This window comes from Aquarana catesbeiana, linkage group LG06 (genome assembly GCF_042186555.1).
Source record: "Aquarana catesbeiana isolate 2022-GZ linkage group LG06, ASM4218655v1, whole genome shotgun sequence".
NCBI lineage: Eukaryota > Metazoa > Chordata > Amphibia > Anura > Ranidae > Aquarana > Aquarana catesbeiana.
The window spans coordinates 180,508,068-180,529,913 of NC_133329.1; positions in this window are offsets into that span (position 1 = coordinate 180,508,068).

A 21,846-nucleotide genomic window follows, 5' to 3' on the forward strand; every position below is an offset into this window, starting at 1 on the left:
TTATGCCTTTTCCCTTGCAGGTGTAGAAAAAAAAAGAAAAAACAGCGGGTATACAACCGCTTTAAATAACTGGCAAGAGATCTTCTATTTGAAGCTCATGTCAGAGACGGTATCTGATGCTCAGGAGGAGGTTGAGGTGCACAGGCCCAGCAAGCGGCTGAAAGCTGGTGAGTAAAATGAAAGATATCATATTCATTATATCAATAACATTTCTATTTCTCAAGCTCATTATTCAAATAATGACTATACGTGAGAGACTCACATTTTGCTTTATTTCCCTGTTGTTCAGGTCCATCATCCGCATGGCAAGTTCCCTCACCCCTGGGCCCAAGTCGGGCACTTGCTCATTCTGGTGAGTACCTAAAACCGATAAATAAGCTTCGTTAAACATTTATTTAACAGTTTTTGTTTTACAACAGTAGTATGCTACTATGCTGATAGTATTCAGGCCCAGTTCTCTGCTTAAATGACAAATCGCTCAGAATAAGAACTATTATCCCTTTTACCTGGTACTCTACAGTTTGCTGGTTAGGCAGATATACTACATTTTGGTTCTTCTGCAGTTTACAACCCTTATAACAATACTGCTGTCTTTTAAGTAGCTGTTGCTTCTAAGTCATCATTTTCAATGATTGCCCCCAATAACTAGGTGGTTCTTACAGGGATGCTCATGTGGAATTTATGTTAATTGCAGCTGCCATACTAGCAGACAGTAGGTCTTGTCCATAAGTCTCACTTTTTGCTTTGTTTTCCTGTTGCCCAGGTCCATCGTCTGCATGCCAAGGTTCCTCTCTCCCGGGCCTAAGTCGAGCACCTGCCCATTCTGGTAAGTACCTAAAACCAATAGAAATGTTTTGCACTGTTGAATAGAAATGTTTTGCACTGTTGAATATTTATTTAACAATTTTTGTTGTACAACAAAGCGTAGCATGCTACTATGCTGTTAGTATTCAGGGCCAGTTCTATGCTGAAATGACAAACCACTCAGAATAGGAACTATTATCCCCCTTACCTGGTACTCTACAGTCTGCTGGTTAGCTTTGAAGGCAGATATACTACATTTGGGTTCTTCTGAAGTTTGCAACCCTGATGATACTGCTGTCTATTTAGTGGCTGAGAGTGTCAGTAGATTGTTCTCCTTTAAAAAAATACTAAGCGTGTCTTTTGTGAATGGATGGAATAAATCTTCAACTGATATGGAAAAAAAGTGCATGGAGTGGCCCCAATCCTCCTCTCTGGTTTCCACCACTGTTGCTCCCAAGTCATCCTTCTCAGTGATTGTCCCCCAATAACTAGGTGGTTGCTTGGATTGCAATGGGGCTCAAGAAATTAAAACTGGAGTATGCAGAGGGAGGAACATTTTTAGGTGTATATCCCAAAAAGTTTACTCTATCTACAATATTACCTTTTCATTTTTTCTTAACAGAGAGCCTTTATCGTTTGAAAGCAGTGGCAGGGATAAAGCAGTAGCTCATTCCTCCTCAGAGTAAGTAATAAAGCTGTTGATTTGCATATCATCAACATCTACACCTTCTACGCTAGAATAAACATTAAAAAAGGCCATAAACAACTATCAAAATTTAGACACACCTAATGCATATACCTCACCTCACAATTGAATAAAAAGTCCCTATGAACTCTTTTTGTTTTTTGTGTAATTGAGAATTATCTGTTATATATCAGTAACACTTTTTAAATCATCTGATGTTATTAGCATCCAGCCAAATGATACTTAAACTTTGCTATGTTCCAATGTATGTCTATTTTCCACCTATAAAAAAACATCTGCAGCAAGAACATCTGCATCATCCCTGGCCCAAAGAACCTCACAAGCATCTTCTAGTGAGTACCTACTACAAAGAAAAAATGTATGCAATAGAGAACATGGATTACACATTTACATCATTTTCCTACTCTAGTATGCTGAATGCTGATAGTGTGTAGACACTGTTCCCTAGTAAAAGACCAACCCATGTTGAAAGGATTTACCCCTTCCCCTGGGACTCAGCGGGCTCCTGTTTTGCTGGGAACTTGGGAAGGCAGATTTTCTACATCGGTGTGGGCCTAGCTGCTTGCATCCATACCCATGTTTCATTATTCATTTTGAATGGATAACCCCTTGTAAATAGTTTTCTAACGTATGTCATTAAAAACAAAAAAATGACATTACTATCATAAGAAGAAGACTTTAAATCTAGTGTCCAACATTACCTGTCATCTTTCTTTAACAGAAAGCCGTATCGGTAGGTCAGAGAGCTGTGCAGAAAAGAGGCAGACCATCATTCCCCAGCGTAAGTAAACAACCATTTGAATCTGATACAAAGAGAGAGGACACACACACATCATCTGCTACACATTCCACATAGGCACTGTCAGATACAAGCTGTTTGCAGGATCTATACACGCAGACAGTGTGTCATGGTTCTGCCCCAAAGCTTCCCCCTCACAGAGTTGGAATGACAGTTGAGTGAGTCAATGGCTCACTATTTATGCTATCAATCTTCTACATGAAGAGGGACTGAGCAGAGAGAGCCTGTGCCACTGCTCTCTGGTTCAGCGCGGGATTGCGTACGTAAAGTTCTATCAGTAAAGTACCAGGGTGGTGGTTAAGAGGGGGGATTTCATTAAAGTGATTCTAACGTCTGTTTTAAAAAAAAAATAACAAACATGTTGTACTTACATGCTCTATTGCAGTGGATATGCACAGGGCAGCCTGAATCCTCCTCTTCTCAGGTCCCTCTACTGTGCTCCTGGTCCCTCCCTCCTGTTGAGTGCCCCCACAGTAAGCAACTTGCTATGGGGGCACCCGAGCCGAGTTGTGGCTCCCTGTGTCCATTCAGACATGGAGCTGCCATTTGGCCCTGCCAACTCTCCCACCTGATTGTCTAACTGATTTTGATAGCCACGGGAGCCAATGGTGCTGTTGCTGTGTCTCAGCCAATCAGTAGGGAGAGTCCCGGACGGCCTAGGGACATGTGGACATCGCTGGACAGAGATGGGGCTCAGATAAGTATTAGGGGGTTTGCTACACACAGAAGGTTTTTTTATCTTAATGCATAGAATGCACCTTCTGCCTTTACCACTCCATTAACATTGTTTTTTGTCCCTATACATAGGATGCATTCAGTGAACAAAAAATGTAGGCTGCAGAACCACTATTAATGCAATTATAGAAAATATTACAGCAAGATGTAAATGTTAATGTGATATTAAAATGTGTCACTGTATTCTTCAAGCTTACCTTGACTCCATTGTTCTGTCTTTAACAGAAAGCCGGATGCCTCATTTTGATAGCACAGATAAAGAGCAGGCCACTATTTTGGAACGTAAGTACTCCAGCTAGCAATAAAAACTAGCAGGAAATGCCATTATCATCCCATCATTCTGTTGTAATATGTTGGCCAATTTATGTATAATATTGTATTGGAGTGCCAACACATTCCACACTGGATTTACCTAAAAAAAAAAAACAAAACAAAAAAACACAACCCCTTCCATTATTCGAATGCACACATCACTCATATACCTATCAATCACTTGTCTAAGGAATGTTGTGTGATTTTTTTTTCAAAAACATATTGAAAATTATCTGAAGTCACTATCCATGCACAGCACACTTACATTTTGTTGTTTGTTAATGGTTTTCAGATGCTACAACAGCGTCAGCAGCAGAGAAAATCTCTCCAGCAAAGACATAAGAAGCTTATTCTAGTAGGTACCTATGAAAAAGTAAAAATGATAGATAGCAATCAATCAACATGTAATCCACAATAACAGTTTTATTAGTATTCTGAATGATGAAAGTCTGAAGACCCTTTTTCCAATGTAATATGAAAAAAAGTTTAGAAACGAATGTTCCCTTTACCTTGAACTCACTAGGCTATTGTCTTGCTCAGAAGGCAGAATTCCTACATCTGCCTTCATCTGCATTTTAGGCGCCTGATGACTATCCTGCCCTCAGTTCAGTGCTTGAAAGTGTCAGCAATGCAGACTCTTCTCAGACAATGAATGGCTCACTGTGCATGGAAAGTAGTTCAGATTTTGCAAAGGTCAACTAAAGCTGGATACACACTATACAATATTCTTTAGATTTTTTCCTTTAGATTTAGAAACCATATAATATGAGGTCCAACCTAAACACTTTCAATGTGTATGCAATCTGGCAGGCACTAGCACTACATAGTTAAAGGTAAATCTAAAGGAAATCAAACAACAAAAGTTGTATAGTTTGTAGTATCCAGCTTTAGTCTGGAAGTGTCTTGCTATGTTCCACAGCCTACTCACAAAAAAGTGCTTTGGTTATATGTTTGCAAGGAAATGTTAACATCTTCATTCATTTCTGCAACTCCAACTTTTAACACAGTAGTCAAAAGTCACCCTGGTCTAGATCTTTCTTTTTCCTTGCAGAGTCATCTAAAATTCACTCTTCGGGGAATATATGCTTTCAATATGAAATGGAGACTAAAGATCTTAGATTTATTTATTCTGGGGAAATTAATCATGTAACACACTTCAGGGAGTGCCCCATAGGAAGCTATCTCCTATGTTGGTGCCTGTGTGGTCTTGGTCCAGAGCCACGCTGCCTGCAATCATACAAGCAGACAGCGGTGCACGTTTTCACCTCACCTTCTGTTGTTATAGAGTTTGATAGCAGCGGGAGCCAGCTATTGATCATCCCTGTGAAGAGGGACAGAGTGTAGAGCCACTGCTTTCTGGTACAGCGCTGGACCATAATGGATCTCATGTAAGTATTAATGGGTGGATGAGCGCAGGGGGGGGCGGGCACAACAGAGAGCCACTGACTGCCAGTCACCAGCTCTTTGCTCAGGGAACTGTGAGAACCGAGCGATCGGCAGTGTTCAATCGCTTGGTTCTCAGTGTTAGAGGCACTGGGGCAGAGATGCAGCATCCACCTAGGTAAGTATAAATCTAAAAAAAAACAAAATATACTTCTCTTTCTCAAGTCATCTTCCAGGACGGCACACCGGAGAGATGAGAGGCTCCTCCCCACAGGAAACACAATCAATCAACAGCTGTTTTAAGTCCACACCCTTCCCCCTGATCCTCAGTTTTTGATTGTGTTTCTCCCTACACGGCAAAACTGTTTGTTTTTTTCCAAATGACCGAAGCCTGGGGCTGGTGGTCTCCCCCGGGAGCCGGACCAAATGCCTGGGAAGCCTCTGGGTCTGGCGGGATATATTTATTCTTCCCGGGGGGTTCCCCTATCCTTTCCTCGGGGGGGGGGCAGCAGAAACTGGGTAAGCCTCCCTGAGAGCTGAAGGCCCCTGGGTACAGTGGTGTCCCCAGAACTTCAGGGGCCTTTATCCTGTCTCCCCCCCCTTACCTGTCCGGACGTCCGTTCAAACGGGGGTGCTGGCCGTCGGTTCTTTCCAGGGGGATCGTATCCCCTGACTCCTGGGTCCCTGGTAGCTCGCGTGGGCTGCTGGGGAGGGCACCGCCTGAACGACCCGCGTTCTTACCCAGAAGGGAATGCTGAGAGTCAGCAGGAGCAGGCGCCCACATCCTCCTTTCAAGGAGGCACCAGTTTACTATGGTGAATGTCTGCCTAAACCACCTCAGATGGGAATGAGGAACGTACGGCATTGCCCCCCCCCCATGTGTATATACTGACTGGACAGTGCAGGACACAGCCTAACCTTGCAGCTCCCTAAAGGGACAGCAGTTGTGGGGGGGGGGGGCACTCTGGCGGCTATCCTCCTTGCATGTGGACCATAAGGATGGAAAAGCAAGCCCGGTGGCTGTGGCAAAAGGGGAAGACGACAACGGTGAGTCAAAAATCCCCAATCCCAGCCAGATGGTTTCTGGGAATTTGAGATAATCTCCCCTGGGGTCTGGATTCAAATAGCCCAGAAGCTTTTGCTAAAGTCACCAGCCACAGCTCCCTCCTACATCAGAGATGCTGTATGGTGGACAAGTGGTGCAGAGGAGCGAGTGTGCCTAAACCACCTCAGATGGGAAAGAGGTAGGTAAGGCATTTTTCCCCTTCCACCTGTATTTACTGAGTGGTGCAGTGCAGGACCTGGGGTCTCCATAACAAAATAGCCCAGAAGCTACTGCTAAAAACCACCAGCCACAGTTTCCTCTTATAGCAGAGACACTGTGGTTATCACAACAGTAGGTTGCCAACCTCTCCCTACATACCCGGTTGTGGTACATTAGTAGGGGTGAATACAGCAAAGAGGGTGACCTGGTAGAACAAAGAGTTCCTTAATGGCCAGGTATACCACTGAACAAGTTATTAATGGTGCAATGGTTGAAGGATTCAGGAGTAAGCTCCCTTGCTCAGCAGGTGCACTAGGTATCTGGCCCTATTAGCCCAGCTGCTAGGAATCTGCTTAAAGTTGCTCCAAGATGCTTAAAAGCTGACCTAACTTTCAACAATATGGCAGGGACCAAGCTTCTGTGTGGCACAGTAGGGGTTCCCTTGTGACAGATCCTCCTTTTGGGGGTTGCTTGCTATGGGTAACTTTTCATAAGCTCCAACCTCCCACTCCACTCTTACATTGTGGTTATATTTTAATGCAGGGGGTAAGAAAAACCTTTTTGTTGGTTTGGGCTACAGTCCACTCAGTGACAGATCTAAAAGCGATTTACCATAAATCGTTTTTCCTATATCCTTTGATTAAGGATTTTCTGTGCAAACATATGCAAGAGCTAGATGGCTATATGATTGCTTCTTTAAGGGCTGCAGGTGTCTATTTACCTCCAGGCTAAATTGGTAACCACCCTTTTTAGAGGTCTTATATTGGTCTCTAGGGCTGGGCTCATTGAGACTTTAGTTACTGATCAGCCCCACCCGTGTATGAGCTGGCTAGCGTTTGCTCAATCTACGGAGGTAAGGTAGGACAACAGCTACTATAGTAAGGTGTCCAACCATTTTAGGATTGGTTCCTTCAACTGGTGGTGAAGGATTAGTATCTACAGCCCAGGCTATGCCTATGAAATAATTTGCCCCTGTTTGGTTATTTCATAAAGGGATACACCATGACTCCTTCTTGGCTGCTCACCAGTAGACCTCAGTAGTGAAGGTTTGTCCTTGCTGGGGTGTTTGGCACAACTAAAGTACACATTGAGATTTGTGACATCTCTGCTGAAGCTTGATGGGTGTCCTTTATATCCTAAAGGTACTGCTTTGTTTGGCTACAGATCAGAAAATACAACAGGGAAGGTGGTCTGTACTTTCTGGTTTTGTGCTGCATGCCAGAAACGCACATCATTGAGTCTGGTTATGACATTTCTGCTCATAATTGTTATATTGCTGCACATCAGACCTACACAAGATTGGGGTCTGTCTGTGGGGTTTTTGTGTCCTGTATTACTGCCTTATTGGTTGCTTATCAGAAAGGCAGCAGGAAAGATTGATGGCAGGGGTAGTACATATACTGCCTTTGGTAATCGGTACAGCACCACAAGGTGGTGTCGTGCTGATTCAGACAGGGCTATTAACGGCAATAGCTGCCAATTTTAGGCATGCGATTTGACATGTGAGTCGCATGCCAAATCGCTTCAATATGGATGTGCTATCTCTATTCAGAATTGTTAGATTGTTGCACATTAGAGATATACACGATTGAGGTTTGTCTGTGGGTCCTGTATTACTGCCTTATTGGTTACTTATCAGAAAGGTAGCAGTGAAGATGGATGGTCCTGATTTTGTTGGAAAATACAAATTGAACCTGTGCCATGGGTAGTACACATACTGCCATTGGACGTCGTGCTGATTTGACAGGGCTATTAACGGCAATGGCTGCCGATTTTAGGCATGCGATTTTGACATGTTGAGTCGCATGCCAAAATCACTTCAATATGGATGTGCTATCTCTATTCAGAACTGTGATATTATTGCACATCAGAGATATACAAGATTGAGGTCTGTCTGTGGGTCCTGTATTACTGCCTTATTGGTTGCTTATCAGAAAGGCAGCAGTGATGATGGATGGTCCTGATTTTGTTGGAAAATACAAAATTGAACCTGTGCCAGGGGTAGTACACATACTGCCATTGGTAATCAGTGCAGCACCACAAAGTGGCCAGTTCTGATTCAGACAGTGCTATTAACGGCAATGGCTGCCAATTTTAGGCATGCGATTTGACATGTTGAGTCACATGCCAAATCACTTGAATATGGATGTGCTATCTCTATTCAAGATTGTTGTTGCACATCAGACACATACAAGATTGAAGGTTGTCTGTCCTTTATGTCTTTCATTTACTGCCTTATTGTCTGCATATCAGAAAGGACACAACAGTGAAGGTTGTTTGTCTTTTTCTGATTTGTTTTTGCTGCTCAGCAGGGGGACACATTGAGGGTGATGACATCTCTGCTCAGTATTGGTATATGCTACACATCAGACACACAAAGATTGAACATTGTTTGTGTCCTGTATGTCCTATATTTACTGCCTTATCGTCCGTATATCAGAAAGGCACAGCAGTAAGTGGTGTTTCTCATTGATCTTCCTTGCTGTTTCTTAGGTATACACAGTAGGGGGTTGTTGGCTGCACTCCTCCAGGGAGCCACAGCATGGGGACCCCTTGTTTGTTTGACCCGAAAACTGCTTTTCCTGTGACCTGTGTAATCTTGAGGTCTGTGGTTCCGTAAGCAGGGACTGCTGGAGACGCTGCGACCTGGAGTCGCACAGTCACGAATGGTACCCTTTGGAAGCCATAGTATATGACTTCTCATGCGTCTTGCAGTCCCAAGTGACAGGTTGGGTCGCACGGGTGTGGGAACCCTAAGCTTATCTGTCCCTTCTGGTTCAGGTTTTGCAACGCAGCAGGAATACTCATTGTGGAGTTATTGCCTTATTTTGCAGTAGACCAGAAAGATCGCAGCTGTAAAGGCTGTCTGTTTCTTTGTTTTTATGTTGCTGCACAGCAGAAGTACTCAACATTGAAGCTTGTTGGTGCTTTCTGTTTCATATTGCCTTACCTTATGGCACTTCAGAAAAACACAATGCTGTAGGTTGCTTGTGTTCTTTCTCTGTTGGTTCTATGTAACTGCACTACAGAACTGCATAACAGGAAGGATTGTCTTATAACTGTACTTGGTGGTTCGTCATAAATACGCAACATAGAAGTTTGGGTCCTTCTGTTTTCTCTTTATAGCCTTGTTTTGCTGTACATCAGTAAAACACCACTGTAAAAGGGGGTTCCCGTCCTTTCTGTATTTACCAGTTATGACCTAGCTAGCTGCACTTCAGAAATGCGCAGCATTTAAGGTGTGTTTGTGTCTTAATGCTTACATATTGGCCGCACATCAGAAAACCAGACTGTGAGGTTCAGATTTGGGTCTCTTCCCATATTTGATATTTTGGTTTAGCTAGTCACACTCAGATACACAACATTGTTGTCTATGCTTGTGTCCTTTCTGTCTAAATCTATTGTGCTATGTCCACAACCTATGATTTTTTTAATTTTTATTTGTGATATTAATAATACATGTATCACCTTTTTGTATTTCAGCCTTCTCTTCCGTGGAAGGGCCAGGAGTTCTGGCCACAGATGTCACATGTCAGAAAGCCTTGACCCCTTACATTCAGGGATGCCAGAGCCATTTCCTAGGGTTAAAGCCCAGTAGAGTTATGGGTCACTGGAGGAAGGCGATAATGAAACGCCCTGTTTAATAAGAACTTAGGAAGTTCGGTTCAGAGGAGTTTATGGCCTGAAGATGAAGTATAAACATGTATACCTGACCAAATAGGTTACAGCTCGGTGCATGGCCTTCATTTTGCCCTTCTAGCAAAACTAGATGTAGCAATATGAGTGTTCTTCTCCTGCTATAGATGTTAATCTCCTGAGTAGGCTCTCAGGCGTAAGTAAAACTATAGATTGGGCATGCCTTAAACCCAGGGATTAAGTTTTTGTTATTCTATTTCCCTTAAGTAGGTTTCCCTTCAGTCTTTGCTGACGTAAAGATAAAAATGAACAAAAAGGGGTTGTCTGTCAGGGGCCCCCCTTTTTTGGCAGTTTTATTTCCCTGGACAGGGTTGTGTTAAGACAGGCCCCCTTATGAATCAATGTAGTGTCCTTGTCTTACAACACAGGTCTCCGATTAATCTTTTTAGTGGTTCTAAACAACACCTATGGGCAGACTAGGCCATTGTTGGTAGATGTGTGACAGGCAACATTGATAACCTACAAGTTTAACATGTTTTCTGATTCCATCTTTAAGAGCCCACTCCACCTAGATCCTGCATCCGAAACAGAGAAGGCAGGGACACCAGTGGAGTAGACCGGCAGATCAGCCGCATGATCCAGCTAAGATACCTTCATCAAGCATATGGAGTAAAGGTAAAGCTTACTGCAGAACCAAGGTTCGCCAAGAGGGTCTTGCAGTGGTCCCACCCTAAGGTAGGCCTGAGGTACTTGATTATCCTCTCAGGTGTGCCGTCCTGGAAGATGACTTGAGAAAAGTACTAGTTACTTACCGGTAACTGTCTTTCTGGGAAATCTTCCAGGACGGCAGGCCTACTTCCCACCCGTTGGAGGAGGGAAAATTTTAGAACACTAGAAGGTGAGTACCTATGAGGAATGATTTCCCTTGTGAACCAGGTTCAGGAGTTACTTCTCTACAAACTTGAGGTTCAGGGGGAAGGGTGTGGACTTAAAACAGCTGTTGATTGATTGTGTTTCCTGTGGGAGGAGCCTCTCATCTCTCAGGTGTGCCGTCCTGGAAGATTTCCCAGAAAGACAGTTACCGGTAAGTAACTAGTACTTTTTAAAGATTTTCTGAAGTATTTCAATAAGTTGAAAAAGCATCAAATTTCATTGTTCTAATTATACTTACTTTTTTATTTCAATTCATGTTTTCCAGATCCATCAGTTGCATCCACACAAGACATACCCCTTTGAATAGGAGAAGATGAGCATTCTGGCGGTAAGTAACTGACATGAACATAAAAGATATGTATGAATACTGTTAAACATAACACTAATCAAGCTTTTAATGTTTAAGTATTTGATAAATGTATGTTACCATAAGAATAAAATGTAATGCTTTTAGTATATAATCAATTTTATTTATATTTATGTAATCATTTACAATGCCTAATTCCTCTCTTTCAGGTGATGAAAACAGACCCAATGCTCTTGGCTTTACACCCCCCCTATTCCAATCCTCGGAAGGCAGTGGTTGTGAGGGAGAAGATGTACTGCTGCAGGCATTGCTGGTACCCAGTCCAGCAGCTTGTTTTTCCTCTGGGGAGGAGAACGTATTGGGAGGTGATGAAGAGCAAGGGCATACTAGAATTCCAAGTTCACCATGTGCCTGTCCCCAGGCTTGCATGCCACCATCTTCCCCAGTACAGTCTGCAGCAAGTCAGGGTGTGGATGTAGCACCAACAGAATATTTGCTGCAGACTGTACTGGGTAAAGTACGGCAATTAAATAGAAATATGCAAGGCTTACTCCGTCAACAGGCAGATTTTTTTCAAATGTTGTTCGTGGGATTAGAGGAAGACTGGAACCGGGAACTGGCCAAAATGCGTTTCGATTTGCTGCAGGCAATCTCGCGCCATAATGCACTGTATGAAACCACAGCAGAATCGCCAGGTATGGAGGAAAGTGCTCCAAATTCTGACCCTACCATCTGAATGTTGCAGCAAACTTCGATGTGTTGTGCATTTAGAGATGGTATTCTGCATACCTTGGGTGTAAATGAGTGGTTATTTGCGTTACTTGTGTTACTGCATTATTTGTGTTACTGTTTAGTGATTCAAAGTCACTTAAATCCCCTTTCTTCCCCATTCTGATGCTCAGTTTAAACTTCAGAAAGTCATCTTCACCACATCTAGATGCTTAAATGCATTGAGTTGCTGCCATGTGATTGTCTAATTAGCAATTTGTGTTACCACACAGTTGAACAAGAGTACCTAATAAAGTGGCCGTTGAGAAAAATTATGTACATCCTAATTTATTGTTTATTGTTTACAATGTTAAACTTTTGATGTTTTTAAGCATGTTGCTTTTACTCTTTATACGTTTTTTGTATTGTGAAAACTTTATTAAAAAAAAATGGGAATGCAAACTGGATAAACTTTTGCTTATTAACTACCAGCGAACTTTCACCCCCTTCCTGAACTAGGCCCATTTTCAGCTTTCAGCGCTCTTACACTTTGAATGACAATTGCGCGGTCATGCTACACTGTACACATATGAGATTTTTATCATTTTGTTCACACAAAGCTTCCTTTTGGTGGTATTTTTTTGCCAATCAAATGAAAAAAGACAGAAAATTGTGAAAAGAAGAACATTTTTCATAGTTTGTTGAAATTTTGCAAACAAGTAATTTTTCTTCTTCACTGATGGGATGGGCGCTGATAGGCTGCACTGATGAGGTAGCACTGATTGCCACTGATTGGTGGCACTATGAGACAGCACTGATAGGTGGCACTGGTGGGCACTCATGAGGCAGCACTGATAGGTACTGGTAGGCAGAACTGATGGGCAGCACTGATAAGGCTGCATTGATGAGCACTGATAGGTGGCACAGATGGGCACTGACAAGCAGCACTGACAAGTGACACTGATGAGGAGAAACTGATGGGCACTGAATAGCAGCACTGTTGGGACTGCACTGATAATCAAGACACTGATAATCAGTGCTTTGATTATCAGTGCCAATGTCCCTTTAACACATGGTGGTTATCGGTTCTCTTCTTCTCACAATGACTGGTTTGTGCTTACATCCATGATCAGTTGTCATTGGACACAGCTGTTCATGTGGCGTGTGGGAGGATGTCCATGTTTGCCCTCCCAGCACTGTAAGCCCGCACTGTAGCCATCTTTCGGCTATACCGTGGGCAGCAAATAGTTAAAGAAAATAAACTTTTTTTTTTTTAAATGGAACTTGGTGGAACTCATTTCCACCACCTCTGCCTCTGGCCATTTATGACCTTTAAGACCCTTCCACTGTTATTAAAGTTTGACAACACCCACTATTTTTTGCTATTGCTTGTATTTCTTTCTATCAATCTTTGTCTATTCTATGCTCAAAAATGGATTCAAAAATAAATTTAACACAAATTCCCCAGAAGAAAAAAAAAAAATTCACGCAGTTACTCATTAGATATATGATAAAATGTGTATTCATTTAATACTTATCAAAGTCTAGAAATCCTCCTCCTATATGAGTTCTTCTTCTATATTCTCTTCAAGTTCAAACTGTAGCATTGCTTTCACTATACTGTGAAAGAGAGAGTGATTAGTTTGTTAGCTACATCAAGGGATATGGTTGAGAGAAAGCGAGAATAAGAAAAGAGTGTTACATACATGGTGGACACGGTGTATAGGGAGGGAAAGAGCTGGATACACAAGAGGAAATGGTATACAGAAAGAGATAAAATAAGAAAATGGTAAGAAACAAAAAGTGTGAGATTATATATATATAATTTATATATTTTTCAATGATTGACAAGACAGTAAATGGGCAATTAAAAAGACAATCCACTTTTTTTTTAGGAGAATCCCCAGGGGTAAGCATTTCCAGTCTTGCCATGTAGTGTGGTCTTCAGGAGTGCCAGAATCTGTGGCCAGCTAATGTAATGTAATATGGTTGGTTTCGATATTATGGCAGCATGCTGTCATCACAACACCATAGGTCCAGTTGAAGGCGACACAGAAATTTTTTTGCTGATGTAGTGGGAGACAGAATTTTACAGCCCATGCCTGGACGACTTATGTCTGTGTTATTTTAAATTTATGTTTAAAAAATAATTATTGAGCAGCAGCACTACCACCGCAAAATTGTCATGCAGATCTAAAATTATAAGTGAGACCCCACACCTCTTAAAACAATATCTGTGCAGGTGCACCAGAGTAATAGTACTACAGGTTTAATCGCATATGTGAGAACCCTCACCTTCTTCAACAACCCATTCTGTTTAAACTTGAACTAAAATATAAACCATTTGTGTCTACTGTAAAGTTCAGGGGTGTAGCCGCATTGGTTAATTATTGTTTGGAATCACATACGGAACAAATAACTAACAAACAGAAGTACATCTTTACATTTTGATGCATATGAAAATAAGCTTACAATGGCAAATGCTTTCAACTCTGAAATACTGATCAAAAGCACACTTTGATTCAGTACAATAGAAGCATAACCATACCTCCCAACCGTCCCGGATTGCCCGTGAAAGTTCCACTGTGGGAGGTCTGTCCCGCGTCCCGGGCACCTTCATTCCGGGACAATACAATGTCCCGGAATTGCCCCATTGACCAATCTGATGCCCCCTAAAAATTGCCGCTGCATTGCCATTGTCCCTCACTGCCCGGCGCTGTACTGGTTCTAGCCAAGACCGCTTCATTTCACCCCCAGATGCTGCCTGGCTAACTGCCAAAACAACTGGTTGCTAGGCATGGCCCGCCTGGCGTCTAACAACCAGCGACGTCACGACGAGGGGGAGAGTGGAGCCCCAGCATTCAGTGCGAGCTGGAGGAGGATTCCTCCTCTCGCCTAAGCTCCGCCCCCGGCTCCACCCCCCAACTCCGGGTCTCCCCTGAAGACTGTTCCTGCTCTGGAAGAAAGGTAGGAGAATGTTCCCTGCATTGTCCTGTGCACACAGACAGAATGAATCCCACACGGCACAGCCTGAGGCTGGTTTTCTCATTGTGTGGAAATTTTCTTTGATTGGAACTCGCGGCTGCTTGTCCTTATGGTGATTGGCTGCCTGCAGCACATGGAAATCATCCTCCTGTATTTGCCAACAGAACACTCTGTGCATGGGGGCGGGGTCAGTTGCTGGTCTGTGCTGAAGACGAGGTGTGTGTGTGGGTGTGTGTGTGTGTGTGTGTGTGTGTGTGTGTGTGTGTGTGTGTGTGTGTGTGTGTGTGTGTGTGTGTGTGTGTGTGTGTGTGTGTGTGTGTGTGTGTGTGTGTGTGTGTGTGTGTGTGTGTGTGTGTGTGTGTGTGTGTGTGTGTGTGTGTGTGTGTGTGTGTGTGTGTGTGTGTGTGTGTGTGTGTGTGTGTGTGTGTGTGTGTGTGTGTGTGTGTGTTCTGGTGAAGCCTGTGCCCAGAATCTTAGCTCAGTTTGCAGACACAGAGCATCACTCGTTCTGTCTGTTTAATCTGTACAGGACTCTGCAGCAGGAGATAAGGAGAGTGAGTGCTGAGAACAGGGAAGTGTTCTGTGTGCGTCTCAATCTGAATTGCCATGTTTATGCTTCCTCTCCTGATCTCTCTGTCCACCCCCCGTCCAATCCTGCGATCTCCCTGTCCACCCCCCGTCCAATCCTGCGATCTCCCTGTCCACCCCCCGTCCAATCCTGCGATCTCCCTGTCCACCCCCCCCGTCCAATCCTGCGATCTCCCTGTCCACCCCCCCCCCGTCCAATCCTGCGATCTCCCTGTCCACCCCCCCCGTTCAATCCTGCGATCTCCCTGTCCACCCCCCCGTCCAATCCTGCGATCTCCCCGTCCAATCCTGCGATCTCCCCGTCCAATCCTGCGATCTCCCTGTCCACCCCCCCCCCGTCCAATCCTGCGATCTCCCTGTCCACCCCCCCCCCCGTCCAATCCTGCGATCTCCCTGTCCACCCCCCCCGTCCAATCCTGCGATCTCCCTGTCCACCCCCCCCGTCCAATCCTGCGATCTCCCTGTCCACCCCCCCGTCCAATCCTGCGATCTCCCTGTCCACCCCCCCCCCGTCCAATCCTGCGATCTCCCTGTCCACCCCCCCCCGTCCAATCCTGCGATCTCCCTGTCCACCCCCCCCCCGTCCAATCCTGCGATCTCCCTGTCCACCCCCCCGTCCAATCCTGCGATCTCCCTGTCCACCCCCCCTTCCAATCCTGCGATCTCCCTGTCCACCCCCCCTTCCAATCCTGCGATCTCCCTGTCCACCCCCCCTTCCAATCCTACGATCTCCCTGTCCACCCCCCCCCCGTCCAATCCTGCGATCTCCCTGTCCAATCCTGCGATCTCCCTGTCCACCCCCCCGTCCAATCCTGCGATCTCCCTGTCTACCCCCCCCCCGTCCAATCCTGCGATCTCCCTGTCCACCCCCCTGTCCAATCCTGCGATCTCCCCGTCCCATCCTGCGATCTCCCTGTCCACCACCCTTCCCCTCCTGCGATCTCCCTGTCCCACCCTGAGATCTCCCCGTCCCACCCTGCGACCTCCCTGTCCACCTCAACTTCCCATCCTGCGATCTCCCCGTCCCATCCTGCGATCTCCCCGTCCCATCCTGCGATCTCCCCGTCCAATCCTGCGATCTCCCCGTCCCATCCTGTGATCTCCCTGTCCACCCCCCGCCCCGTCCCATCCTGCGATCTCCCCGTCCCATCCTGCGATCTCCCCGTCCCATCCTGCGATCTCCCCATCCCATCCTGCGATCTCCCCGTCCCATCCTGTGATCTCCCAGTCCAATCCTGCAATCTCCCTGTCCACCCCCCTGTCCAATCCTGCGATCTCCCTGTCCACCCCCCCCTTCCCATCCTGCGATCTCCCCGTCCACCACCCTTCCCATCCTGCGATCTCCCCGTCCCACCCTGCGACCTCCCTGTCCACCCCAACTTCCCATCCTGCGATCTCCCCGTCCAATCCTGCGATCTCCCCGTCCAATCCTGCGATCTCCCCGTCCCATCCTGCGATCTCCCTGTCCACCCCCCCGCCCCCGTCCCATCCTGCGATCTCACCATCCCATCCTGCGATTTCCCAGTCCAATCCTGCAATCTCTCCGTCCCATCCTGTGATCTCTCTGTCCCATCCTGCGATCTCCCTGTCCCATCCTGCGATCTCCCTGTCCCATCCTGCGATCTCCCTGTCCCATCCTGCGATCTCCCTGTCCCATCCTGCGATCTCCCTGTCCCATCCTGCGATCTCCCTGTCCCATCCTGCGATCTCCCTGTCCCATCCTGCGATCTCCCTGTCCCATCCTGCGATCTCCCTGTCCCATCCTGCGATCTCCCTGTCCCATCCTGCGATCTCCCTGTCCCATCCTGCGATCTCCCTGTCCCATCCTGCGATCTCTCTGTCCCATCCTGCGACCCCCCCCCCCCCCGTCCCATCCTGCGATCTCCCCGTCCCATCCTGCGATCTCCCCGTCTCATCCTGCGATCTCCCTGTCCACCCCCCCTTCCCATCCTGCGATCTCCCTGGCCACCCCCCCTTCCCATCCTGCGATCTCCCTGTCCACCCCCCCTTCCCATCCTGCGATCTCCCTGTCCACCCCCCCTTCCCATCCTGCGATCTCCCTGTCCACCCCCCCTTCCCATCCTGCGATCTCCCCGTCCACCCCCCCCTTCCCATCCTGCGATCTCCCCGTCCACCACCCTTCCCATCCTGCGATCTCCCCGTCCCACCCTGCGATCTCCCCGTCCACCCCAACTTCCATCCTGCGATCTCCCCGTCCCATCCTGCGATCTCCCCGTCCCATCCTGCGATCTCCCCGTCCACCCACCCTTCCCATCCTGCGATCTCCCCGTCCACCACCCTTCCCATCCTGCGATCTCCCCGTCCCATCCTGCGATCTCCCCGTCCCACCCTGCGACCTCCCTGTCCACCCCAACTTCCCATCCTGCGATCTCCCCGTCCACCCCAACTTCCCATCCTGCGATCTCCCCGTCCAATCCTGCGATCTCCCCGTCCAATCCTGCAATCTCCCCGTCCAATCCTGCGATCTCCCCGTCCAATCCTGCGATCTCCCCGTCCCATCCTGTGATCTCCCTGTCCACCCCCCGCCCCTGTCCCATCCTGCGATCTCCCCGTCCCATCCTGCGACCCCCCCCGTCCCATCCTGCGACCCCCCCCCGTCCCATCCTGCGACCCCACCCCCCCGTCTCATCCTGCGACCCCCCCGTCTCATCCTGCGACCCCCCCGTCTCATCCTGCGACCCCCCCGTCTCATCCTGCGACCCCCCCGTCTCATCCTGCGACCTCCCCGTCTCATCCTGCGATCTCCCCGTCTCATCCTGCGATCTCCCCGTCTCATCCTGCGATCTCCCCGTCTCATCCTGCGATCTCCCCGTCTCATCCTGCGATCTCCCCGTCTCATCCTGCGATCTCCCCGTCTCATCCTGCGATCTCCCCGTCTCATCCTGCGATCTCCCCGTCCAATCCTGCGATTTCCCCGTCCAATCCTGCAATCTCCCCGTCCAATCCTGCGATCTCCCCGTCCAATCCTGCGATCTCCCCGTCCCATCCTGTGATCTCCCTGTCCACCCCCCGCCCCTGTCCCATCCTGCGATCTCCCCGTCCCATCCTGCGACCCCCCCCGTCCCATCCTGCGACCCCCCCCCGTCCCATCCTGCGACCCCACCCCCCCGTCTCATCCTGCGACCCCCCCGTCTCATCCTGCGACCCCCCCGTCTCATCCTGCGACCCCCCCGTCTCATCCTGCGATCTCCCCGTCTCATCCTGCGATCTCCCCGTCTCATCCTGCGATCTCCCCGTCTCATCCTGCGATCTCCCCGTCTCATCCTGCGATCTCCCCGTCTCATCCTGCGATCTCCCCGTCTCATCCTGCGATCTCCCCGTCTCATCCTGCGATCTCCCCGTCTCATCCTGCGATCTCCCCGTCTCATCCTGCGATCTCCCCGTCTCATCCTGCGATCTCCCCGTCCCATCCTGCGATCTCCCCGTCTACCCCCCCCGTCCAATCCTGCGATCTCCCCGTCCCATCCTGCGATCTCCCTGTCCACCCCCCCCTTCCCATCCTGCGATCTCCCCGTCCACCACCCTTCCCATCCTGCGATCTCCCCGTCCCACCCTGCGACCTCCCTGTCCACCCCAACTTCCCATCCTGCGATCTCCCTGTCCCATCCTGCGATCTCCCCGTCCCATCCTGCGATCTCCCCGTCCACCCACCCTTCCCATCCTGCGATCTCCCTGTCCACCACCCTTCCCATCCTGCGATCTCCCCGTCCCATCCTGCGATCTCCCAGTCCAATCCTGTGATCTCCCTGTCTACCCCCCCCGTCCAATCCTGTGATCTCCCTGTCTACCCCCCCCCGTCCAATTCTGCGATCTCCCCGTCCCATCCTGCGATCTCCCTGTCCACCCCCCCCTTCCCATCCTGCGATCTCCCCGTCCACCACCCTTCCCATCCTGCGATCTCCCCGTCCCACCCTGCGACCTCCCTGTCCACCCCAACTTCCCATCCTGCGATCTCCCCGTCCAATCCTGCGATCTCCCCGTCCAATCCTGTGATCTCCCTGTCCACCCCCCGCCCCCGTCCCATCCTGCGACCCCCCCCCGTCCCATCCTGCGACCCCCCCCCCGTCCCATCCTGCGACCCCCCCCCCCCGTCCCATCCTGCGACCCCCCCCCCCCCCGTCCCATCCTGCGACCTCCCCGTCCCATCCTGCGATCTCCCGTCCCATCCTGCGATCTCCCCGTCCCACCCTGCGACCTCCCTGTCCACCCCAACTTTCCATCCTGCGATCTCCCTGTCCCACCCTGCGATCTCCCTGTCCACCCCGCGCCCCCGTCCCATCCTGCGATCTCCCCGTCCCATCCTGCGACCTCCCTGTCCACCCCAACTTCCCATCCTGCGATCTCCCCGTCCCATCCCGCGATCTCACTGTCCACCCCCCCATCCCATCCTGGGGTCTCTCTGGACATGTGGCCCCATCTAGTGCGCTGCGTGTCTTCAGAGGTCAGGATGTATGCAGAAACATAAGAGAGTTTCTCAGTCCAACTGTATTCAACTACATTACATTCTTCTATTAAACTTTAAGCAAAATACTCTAAAAATAGTCTAAAAATAGACAGACTTTTGTTAAATTGAGATTATATATATATATATATATATATATAAATTTTTTTTTTTTTTTGTCATATTGCTCATGAAGCAGAGTTCAGAAAAAAAGCAACAGGCTATTGAAATGGTGCAGCATTGGGAAGGAAGCAGCGGGCCGGCAACAACGCAGGGCACAGGTAAGTGTTATTGCTGAGTTTCACAGCTGGATAGGTACCTACAGTAACTCTGTCTTTTCTGTCTTGTATTGGAGCTCTGCGGTCTCTCACTTGGAGAAATACAATGGAACTTCGGAAGGTAAAGCCTTTCGATCTGGCTGCATGCTAGTCTGATTGTGCCCTATGGCTTAGGTCCATACCTGTGTAGTGTGAGGGCCTTGCTGAGTGATCCCTTTAATTTATAACCAATCAGGACACCAAACTTCATAGTGTTGGTGAATTTCACTCCACAAGTTACAATATGATTGTACAATCTTTTTTAAATCTACCAACAAATAGTGGAACAACTAGTAGTGGAAGGTCCTGCCTAATTGGATACACTCCTTGGAGTTCTGGCTTCTTTCTATTACCATCTTATTCTTTATGAATTGGAAGTGATGGTCTTATTCAAATTTATGCAGATGTGGCTTTCATCCTTCATGTGCTATTATTGTACTGGATTGGCAACATCCCAGTACACCTATAAGGTCACTATGGTTTATTACATCTTGATTCAGCGCTGTGCATAAGAGTGGTGGCTCACTCCTCTCTCCCTCCTTACTGAGCAGATTGATAGCAGTGGGAGCCATTGAGGGGGTGGGGGTGGGGCCAAGCCCCACTGTCTGTGTCAATGGACACAGGCAGTGGGGCTTGGGAGCAAGCACGCACACGTGCCCCCATAGGAAGCAGCTTGCTATGGAGGTACTCACTAAAGAGGAGGAGCCAGGTCTGTCAGTAGGGGGACCACAAAAGAGGAGGATTGGTTCTGCTCTTTACAAATTACAGGGCAGATAAGTATAACATGTTTGTTATTAAAAAAAAAAAAAAAAAACCTTTTAGAATCACTTTAATCTTAGCCTATACATCCTATAGTAATTAAAAATAATCTTCACCAGACACAGACAATATGGAAACACAGTACATGTGGCTGAGTTTCCACAGATATCCCTCCCACCTTCACACAGAGGAAGAGTACGACGACGGCTCTCTCCACTCCTCCTTTCTTTGGGTGCCCCCTTAGTAAATCCAGGTGTTAAGGGGGCACCCGTGCTTGCACTCCCAAGCCGGACTGTGTGCCACGTAAGCCAAACCCCTGCTCCCTACTTACAGGAGAGTTTGACAGCAGTGAGAATTCCAATTGGAATGGTGAGATGACTGAGGAGCCAGGTGAGTGTTTAGGGATGGGGGAGAGAACAATTAGTGGGGAGTCTTTTACCATAATGCAGGGAATGCATTAAAGTGGTAATAAAATCCGCCTTTTGATTTATACCTACAGGTAATCCTATGAAAAGGTTTACCTGTAGGTATAGTAAATATTTACTTTAGTAGGTGCCAGTGACGTCACCAGTGCAACAATGCCATCCATTCAGAGCGCTGTGCCATGGCTGTGGCTCCTGTGCACATGTGTGGGAGTGATGTTCTAGTGGCTCTGCCCTGAGGCCAGGTGAAAATGGAAGCCCAAGCAGCAGTGACAGCATGCCACTGGAAGGCTTCCTTTTAAGGTAAGCCTGTCTTAATGTGCTAGTATGTGGTGCATTCTAGCACATTATGACATTATCCTTCTTTTTATGGTTTGCAATTGCTTTTAAGGTTAAAAAAAATAAATAAATTGACTTTAGAACCTTAAAACCACTTTAAGCACCCTGCTTGCAAATTCAGGTAGCAACAGGCAGTCAGTTTGTGCATGTTTTGTTCTTCAATTTTGGCATGTTTGTACAGGCCCCTTTCAAACAGGTGGACTGATCAGGTCCCCCTGTCAGTTTTTCAGGCGGACCCGATCTGACCCTCCAGTCTTCTCTATGGAGCAGCGGGTGTCAACAGATATGTGTCCGTTGACACCCACCAACATCCAATCCAATCCTGTCTGCTAAAAACAGATGGATGGGGAATATTTTCCCTATATGTCTGTTGGAGTGAATGTCAGT